This window comes from Pteropus alecto, unplaced genomic scaffold (genome assembly GCF_000325575.1).
Source record: "Pteropus alecto unplaced genomic scaffold, ASM32557v1 scaffold117, whole genome shotgun sequence".
NCBI lineage: Eukaryota > Metazoa > Chordata > Mammalia > Chiroptera > Pteropodidae > Pteropus > Pteropus alecto.
Genome location: NW_006440642.1, coordinates 2,883,235 through 2,893,248, shown reverse-complemented (window position 1 = coordinate 2,893,248; position 10,014 = coordinate 2,883,235).

The following is a 10,014-nucleotide window of genomic DNA, read 5'->3' as shown; positions in this document are numbered from 1 at the left end:
CCAAGTTCATTGATGTTTAGATCAGAATGCAAGATATTTGAGGGGCTGCTTCTTCTCTAATGCTTTTATGATCAGCAGCCCTGCTGTGTTCTCTAACTCATCCAGGCATGGGGAAGTCAAAGAAATGAAGTCAGGGCAGATATAGATGTAACAAGGGCTAGGGACCACCTCTGAATTTTCCTCAAGGATTCAGAGGAGTTTATGGGAGAGCATAATTCCTTGTATATACAAGGGGCATAAATATGAGCTAAGAGTAAGTATAGCATGGCCATCAAAATGCCACCAGACACAAAAATTTTCACAGTCACAGTTCACGTTTCACAGATCAAAACAAATATGGTCTTTCTAAGTGCATTTTCATATAAGCTTGAGAAGAATGTGTGTGTGTGTTTTGCAAAAAGGCTGTAATTGTTATACTTGTTCCTCTATAGGCAAGGTATATTTTTATCTCTAACTTCTTTCAAGATTTGCTGTCTTTGATTTTCTGTAGTTTAATTTGATTCGCACCACTGTAGGTTTTGTTTAGTACTTATCCTGACTGCTATTCTCTGTGCTTTCTGAATCTGTGGCTTAATCGCTGTCTAGATCTCTGGCTTTGGAAAGTTCTCAGATATTTTTATTTTACATATTTCTCCTGCTTCATTCTCTTTTTCCTCTTCTGCTTTTTAATTTACACGTGTTATGTATTTTGATTTTTTTTTTTTTTTTTTTTACCATTCTTGGGTGCTATTTTTGTGTTTTTATTTAAATTTTTACTTTTTGCATTTCATTTTGGGAAAGTTAGATTGATACATATTTGAGTACCACTAATTCTATTTCCTCAGCTAAATCCAGTCTACTGATGAGCCCATCAAGGCACTGTTTATTCCCATTACAGAATTTTCAATTTTTGGAATTTTCTTTTTTTAGAATTTTGATATTCCTGTCAATATTACTTATCTAGTCTTAAATATTGTCTACTTTTTTATTAGAGCACTTAACATATATCATATTTTACATTTCCTGTCTTATTATTCAATATTTATGTCGTATCTAAATCTGGTCCTAAAGATTGCTTTGTTTTTTTAGACTATTTTATCTTGCCTTTTGACATACCTTGTAATTTTTTGTTAAAAGAGGAATATGTATTAGGTACTAGGAATTGAGGTAAATAGGCTTTTTGTGTGAAATTTTATGTAAATCTGTCTAGAAATGTTTAAGGTTCTGTAGCTGTAGGGTCCAAAATATTCAAATTCATCTATTATACCTTTTCTTTTTTTTCCTAAATCTCTCTTCTATTTGGGCTTTCTTAAATACTCTTTTACAAAGATAGTCTGCATCTGGCAGAGGTGGAGAAGTCATCTGTAATATGAAGCATTTATATTTTAGTGATCTCATGTCTCTGAGATGTTACCGTCACATGTGTTTCTCCAGTGATATATCTTTTTTTTATCCCTCTTGCCTCCTACTTCTTTCTCTAGCTGTTGTGTTTCCAATATATTTTCATGAAAACTTTACTCCTGTTGACTATATCTCCTTATCCCCAGCCCCTTAGGTAAGACAGGAAGGTTACAAGAGACTAGAGAAGGAGAAATGTTCTTCCTTCAGCTGAGATGGGAGATTATATATATAACATATATAAATGTAAATATAAATATAAACATAAATATAAATATAAATATAAATATATATATAATTTCCACAAGAGAGGGCCTTTGGTATAGAGAAGGCTCTAAGTATATTTTGCAATGATTACTCTTCCTCTGTTCTTCTCAGAACCATTAGTGCATTCTTCTGAACAGTTCACCGTGAGAACCTGGTAAGGCTCCTGGAGCTACATTCCATGAAAGTGTTGGGATTCATTTAAGACTGCGTGTCCATATTCAGCCTCCATCAAGTCATCGAAATTACCATCTGTGTCCCTACCAATTTACGGCTCCGGCAGTTTCAGATCCAGGTGGGCATATTTGAGCTATGACTCTCCATATGTGCATGGCTCTCCAGATTTTTGAGACGACAGATAGCCCTTCAACCTCAGTTCCCTGATAGATACAGTAAGACTCAGTTGTTTTCAGTTTGTCCAGCCTTTTCTTGATTTAAGACAAGAATGTTCATTTCTAAGATCTTTATATTTTGGCACCAGCGTCTCCTCATCGTTGTCCACTAGTTTTGCATTTCTTTACTATCTCCTAATTTCATTTTGTTTCATCTCAGTTAAATATATTTCTACATTTATACTACAGCTTGCCATTAACATACCAGTTAATAACTAATTGAAGGGTGAAAGTAACCAAATCTCATGCTCAATGAGCAAGAAAGATGGAGACTATCATGATTATACCTATCTGACTCTTTTCTTCTTGCTCTTAAGCCATCATGTGTACATCTGAGAGTGACAATTTTTGAAAGAAAACTTCGAAGTAGCTGCCAATTCAAAATCAGGATACGGTGTTTAATATTAGGCAACTAAATCTAAACATGTGTTGAGTAGCTAGAAATCAAAAGGGAACAATTTGTGTGAAAGTTTGAAGACTTTGTAATGAAAGTGAACCTAAAGATATTATCTATAAAGTGGCTAAATTTGATTCACATATAAATTAGGGATGACAAGAATGGACAATATATAAGTTTAATGAGAAACCTAAAAAATTAAGACTTGAAAACACAAAAGAAGAGCATAACCAAGAAATTTCAAAAGGTAAGAGATATTGGTTTTTTTTATATATCTGGATCCATACAAAGAATTTCTTAAATCATCATGTGTAGTCAACTGCCCACCTTTTACACTCATAAGTGGAAATTTTTCATGTACACATGAACCTTTTCAATTTACTTTGTGCAAATTTTGTATATTTATTATTCTTTACAAAAATAGTATATGTTTATGCATATGCAGAGAAACATGAGAAAAAAAGACACAGTAATCTGTGTGGGTGTGTTTAATTTTGGATTTAGAATTTAAATGGTGTACAAATAAAATCAAGTTTTAAAATTCTGTCTTCACATTTATTACAGCTTGGGGGGATTCAGTAGACTTCTCACTGGCTCATTAGTGGTACTTATGAAACAAGAGCAATTGAAAAAGAAAGAAACAGCTGTTTGGAAATGCAAGGAGAGAAATTAGAGCAGAAATGCAGGTAAAATATGGGCACTTTGAAAATAATTGTAGTGACATCAAAGAGGTAAAATTTAAACATTATTTAAAAATACCTTGCAAACTGCTTTAAAACTCTGGGATTCTGAGTCAATAATGAGTTTATGCATCATCTCCTCCAAATGTAATTGAAACGTGAACTCTATATAAGTTATTCATTAAAAACCCTATCCTATTTTCGAGTATGAAAATAATTTCTCTTCAAGAGTCGGCACTTTAGAAACAGAAGAGAGTCACTAGGACCATCAGTGTTTTGATTCATGAGTTAAAAAATGTCTTGTATGAGGGGACACTTGTCTCATTCAGCTGCTACTTTAATTGTGGACGAAAAACAAATGGGGCAATAACAGAAGAAAGATTTTGTTTTTTTTAATTTCAGGATGGTGATATTTATTTGCATATACTTTATGTAAGAGAAAGTGTTTTAAAAATTGTAATTATACTCACATTTGATTTCAAAGTAGATTTCCAAGTTTACTGTCTTGCACTATTTGAATTTTTTTTTTTTTTTTTTTTTAGTTCAGCTCAAACTCCACATCTCTGGAATCCAAGTCTGCTGTTTCTGACTCTAAATTCCTCAAAGCTATTTATTTTCTGAACTTATAGCATCTTCTCGCTCTCATGACAGGGTATGACGACTTTAATTATGTGACATGCGAACCAAAAAGTAATTAGGTTGACTTTGCGTTATGACATCTGAACAGAAAAAAAATTATAATATATTTTAACTTTGAATGAAGCAGTAAGAATCCTATAGTTGTTTAAACAAATGTATGTCAGTAAAAGTAAAATATGGAAAACTCTTTTCAAACATAATTTACCTTTTACAAAATTCTGTTTGATGATCCATTCATGTATACCATTTTCAGCAAGTCAAGCATTTCAGATTATTTCCATGCATATGGAGAATCACTTGTATCTTCATTAAAAGTTTCAGAATCTGAAAGTTGTTGAATAATTTAATTGAGAAGCAAAAATAAGCGGTGCCCATTGTAAATGTATATCTCCCCCTTTCTAATGATGAATCTATACTACTCAATGAAAGGACCATCCTATACAGACATTTCATTAGTAGTAAATGAAGCACATTTATAGAAAATCAAGAAAATCATAGTGCTGTGTGGGAAAAATAGCACTGAACCCTACCTTGTTAAGCCTACCACATCCAATCCAGCTCCCCAGGGTTAGGTGTCCATATTGGGAATTGAATTCAAGCCCCATGTATTTATAATCATCCCTTTGCAAGCCATTATTGTCATCTATTTCCTTCAGTGACTTGAAAAATGATATGCAATGAAGAAATATATTTAAGAATTTTGCAATCTCCATGGCCAAATATTATTTTTAAATCATTTATTATAAAGAAAGACTCCTTAGATACAGGGCTCAAGGTAACAAAAGATGATACTTAAACAGAGCACCTAAAATTAGGGGAGAAAAATAATTTAAAGAAAAAATTAATTTTTGGGACAACATTTTGGCAAAATTCTTTGTCTGCTATGTTGGTATATGACAGAGCAGCAGCCAATCTGATGTATTAATTGTCTTTGCCCTGGTTCTGCAGCTCATGCAGAGCATTCTCCTTTTTAATGCATTTGCTTTATTGGGTTATAAGATAAAATTATAAAGTTATTTGCAATTCGTTATAATTCAAATTGGTTAAAATTATCTTTTCTCAATATATTAAAATGTTATGATTGCATAACATAAAATCAATAGACTGATATCGTTTTCCCCAAGAAGCAGGTATCACAGCAAAATCTTCCTCGCATTTGAGGAAGCTTAGGCATTTTGAAAAGAAATCATCAGCAAAAGAAGTTTATCATGGTTAAGCAGAAAAGTGGGCAATACTTAAAGTTAGATAATTGCTTGCTTTGCATTTTTGTGTCTAATTTCACCCTTTTGATATCCTAAAGAACTTCTTAATTCCTATTACCTCCCCTAAACTCCAAGAGCAGCTTCCATAATAATTCGTATCATTATAATTCTCTGAAAAGGAAAGATTAGGAAATAAGCTCTATAGAAAATAACTAATACAAAATTCCAAATTTTGACAGATATTATTCATTCATTTCATTACACACTGAAATGCACACATGCATTTCAGTGTGTAATGAATAAGATGATTTCAGTATCATCTTATTAGGACATAATTTATAGCCATCTATTGACCAATAGATTTGGAGTTAGTGAACTTGGTAAAATTAAATGTAGAAAAATTTATGATATATTTTTCATAGAATTACAAAGAGAAGTTTGGATGTAGATTCTTTATTCCATCCTATTCAAAATATGCTATATCTTGGCTTTTGGTTTGGATGAAACAGTGTTTTATTTTGTTTTATTCTGTTCTGTTTTGTTTTTTCTCATTGTAACTGAAGTCGTAACTGTGGGAAGCCAGCCCTACGATAGCTATCTAGTGAACACAAGATAAAAATTTATCTGAAAAATTTATCTGCTATAAGAAATAGCAGTGTCAAAAATTATAAAACATGAAAGTCCATGTGAGTATGTTTGAAACTCATAATAAAATGAAGCCTGAATCTAGCCAGTCCTGATTTTTTTAGTTATGTGAACCATATCCTCTCACCCCCAAAATAGTTTTGCTCATTTTCTGCCACCCTGAATAAGTAATGAATAACACTACTTATTTTTGTTAGTTTCTTCCTACACAAATATGACATTTTAATTTAGTGTTTTCTTTCTATACTGTAAAACAAATAAGTGGATAAATAAAGTCATAACTGCAGAATGTACTGAGATCTAGGATTGGTAAGATTTAATTCTCATTATGTGTTATTAGCTTCTCTTGAAAATACTTTGTAGAGGAGTCTATCTTAGAAATATAAAATTCAAAATTGTTTTTTTCATCTAAGATTCGAGTCTTTCATATGGCTATGGTAGGAATCTATTTAGAATTCACCACAGGTTTTCCAGCAGTCTAGGTGGCATTATTTTATGCACAATTGCTGTATAAAAAGAAAATAGTAAAAGATGATAAAGCAGATTTTATGTAACATTTTATTAACTTTCTTAAATGACAATTTGTGAATAATAGGAAAACTAGATTTCCTGTATTTTCCATCATTATAGAAATGGGATAGATATTTCCTTCTCATTTAATTTTTAACCAGAATGACTTTTATTATTGTTATTTTTAATGACCATATTTTTTAATGTGAGCACCATGACCACGATATGTTCAACAAATCTCTCCAACTGTATTTCTTTCTTAACAATGGCTTAAAACCAACTGGATTAGTATATTTAACACATATTTCTGATTTTTGTATGCATTAATTTTGAAAAATGATAGAATTTCAGTGTATGCATTTTTCAGTTTCTTGAAAGCAACCATATATATTTTGTCAAAATGTTCTCTTTTTTCTTTAATTTATTTAAGAATGGAAGTAATTAGATATTTGATATAATAGAATAAGAAATATGTCTTAGTAAAAAAAATATCAAGAACCTGATTTTTATTATATACTCGATTACCAGCAAAGGAATTGTTTTAGGTATTTTCTAATCTTTCGTTAATTTACATACCACTGAGATGTACATTTTCTTTGAGCAACATTTTTCCTGAACAGTGCTACCAAATGTTAAATTCTGTGTTATATATATTTATCCACTCCTCACTACAAAACTGGTGAAGCTACTTACTGGTTAACATTTATTTCAAGGACAAATCAATTCAATGATGTCCTGATACAGAAAAAATAATATTTGATTAATTATACACAGAAAAACCATCATATGGTAGTGATGGGTTGCGAGAGATTGGGAATTGAAAGAGTTCATTTCTTGTTGACTCTGAGCTTTCATTGTGAATCAGCTAAGGTGTTCTGATTATCAGTCACTAATGTACTTTGGCTGATGAATTATACATTACCTAGATTATTGCTAACTGCTCTGCCTGGGGAAAGAGACTCCTAGGATCTCACTTTCATTAAGAGCCCATTGACCATAATATTGTCATTCGTCCTCTTCCACCTACTAGGAGCTGAAGAATATTTTGAGTAGCACAAATGAGCACTCTAGCATCTGGGGTACATATCGGTAACCTAAAACAAAATGTTAAAAAAAAAAAAACACGAATAAATTGGATAAAAAATAACTGAGGGAGATTTATGTGTTTTTCCTATTAATTTCAAATTGTTAATATTTAATACTTGCATATTATATTGTATAGTGTAGCAAAATATTGTAGCTTAATAATTTCTTCACAGCCATTTCACAGAAATTATATAATCCTGCATTGACTTTAACAACCATAAACTAGGAGAAAAAAAGAATAATGAAATGCAGAGCCACTGTTAGACTGAGCAAGAGGATCCTTTTCCTGGCACCTGTATTTTATTTAAAAGGATCTGTATATCACAAACAAAGAAATCAGTCTTTTAAAAAACAAATAAAACCAAAACAAAAAAAGAACATAAACCATGGGACCTGTGCCTTGGGATCTGGTGCTCAGTGCAGCTAGGGCGCAATCTGTGTCCTTCAACATTCGTTCTCGTGAACAACTTCCTCAGGTTCCAGAGGAATGCTTCCTCACTTGTGCTCTGCGTCCTCTGGTAACTGTGTCCTGAGACAGCAGGATTTTAATTGTGCCAATATGTCGGAGATGACAATGCTTCTGACTACAAAGAACATTTGAGTGGTGGGATTTCTTTGGAAAAAAGAAAGATAAGTTATATTTTGTTTATGTTCTAATTTGTGGTCCCAGAGGAACTCACAATTTAGTATTAATAGCAGTGTAGTATGAAGGACATATTTTAGTATTTAATAATTTGTATCAATCTTAAATTTATATATATGCATGTGTAGGTACAACATGCATGGAGTCTGATACTTTTTCTCCATATTACTGTATGAAACTATATACTGCTTTAAAATAGTGAAAATTGTGGTACAGTGATAGTTACTTGTTTTATAAAATTAAATTAATTGTAGTATTTACTGACCTGTAGTATTTACTGTAGTATTTATAGTGTTTGAAGAAAATACATAAAATACATTTATTTTCAGATTTAAAGATTATTACGCTGAAAGAGCGAAGTTTATCCAAAGTGATTCAGAAAGTTCATCTTGTCATTATTTTCAATAAAACAAGATATGTAAAATATTGACTATAAAAATAAAATTTGTAATTTGACAAAATGAATATAAGAAAAATAATTTATGTGGAATAATCATATACTAATTTCCAGAATATATATGAATTTATTTGATCACTTATCAAAACATTACCAGTGTTCAGGAAATGGCATACCGATATATAGAAAAATAATTAAATTCATTACCTTTGAGACTTTGTTTATTTTAGTTATAAAACTAAAGCTTTATACATATTTTTTAAATGTGTCAGTGTGAAAATATTTTTAAGATAAGTTAGAATACAGTACAATTAATGGTTTCTTGGTTAGATTTATATCTTTACATATTTAGACATATGGTCTAAATTGAGATGTACATACTTATTTGCACTCCTGCCTGGGCCCCACAAAAATTAGTGTTAGTCTTGAAAGAAGAGTAATATTTTATTTATACTTTCTTTGGAGAAAAGGCAGTTCATTATATATCAAAATGACAGCTGTGTAGAGGAAGCACAATTTGAATAGAATCTTAATGGGTTTGGAGAACAAATGAAGAGAAGACAGAAGATGATTCAGGAGAAAGAAAGAATCAAATCACACATATGGAAATGACCAGATATATCCACAGGAACTAAAGAAGTTGCCTGCTACTGGAGTTACTTGTTGATTTACAATAGGACCACAAGGCAAACCCTTTCAAAAAAGACTCTTCAAAGGCAGGCAGCGGAGTTTAGAACAGATGCAGTAGTATCGCTTACAAAAATTAGAACTCAAATCATAATTCAGAAATTTGAAATTATGCATTTCCACATATAGCCCATTATCGGAATTTTTTGAAAGATCAATTTCACACTTTAAAAGAAAAAATCTGTCCCTCTAGTTCTTCCCATGATGCTTTGCATTTGGTAATGATTAATGTATAAAAGGTTGTTAAATAATAAAGTAATTAATTATACTATTACCTTGTTGAAAGAAGATTTTAAACATTCTAACGCTGATGTTGCCACGAGACTTTATTTCTAACTAAAATGTGAATTTCTCAGAAGTGAGCAGCAATTATTTCAGTTTGTGCAGTGGATTTATTCATTTGCCAATTGAAGAATATTTGTATTGTTTCCAATTTTGAGCAATTATGAATAGAGCTTTCCTGGCTTGAATAGTGTCCTCCAAAAATTCATGTTTATTCAGAACCGATAAATGTGACCTTATTTAGAAATAACGTCTTTGTATATGTAACCAAGTTAAATGAGGTCATACTAGATTTTGGTGGACTCTAAATCCAATGATTGGTACGCCCTTGACAGGAGAGGGAGATTTAGATATATAGGGTCAGAAAGGTCACACACAGGAGGGAAGGGCATGTGGAGACAGAGACAAAATTTGGAGTGATGAAGCTATATAGACCAAGGCAAAGGAATGTTGGCAATCACACGAAGCTAGGGAGAGGCAAAGAAGCTTTCTTTCTAGAGCTGACAGAAGAGGACTTTTAGCATTCAGATCTATGAGAGAATACATTTCTGCTATTTAAGTGACCTAGTTTATAGTAATTTGTTATAGCATCACCATGAAACTAATACAGAGCTGCTATGCTAGATCACTTGAATATTTGTTTCGCTTTTGTAAGAAATTGTCAAGCTGTTCCTTATATAGCATTCCCATCTGAAATGTGTAAAAGTTCTATTTCCTCTATATCCTACTCAATACATAGTATTGTCAATTTTTCAATTTTAGCAATTCCTGTAGATTCGTAATGGCATGTAAACATACACCTGCAATTTTAAT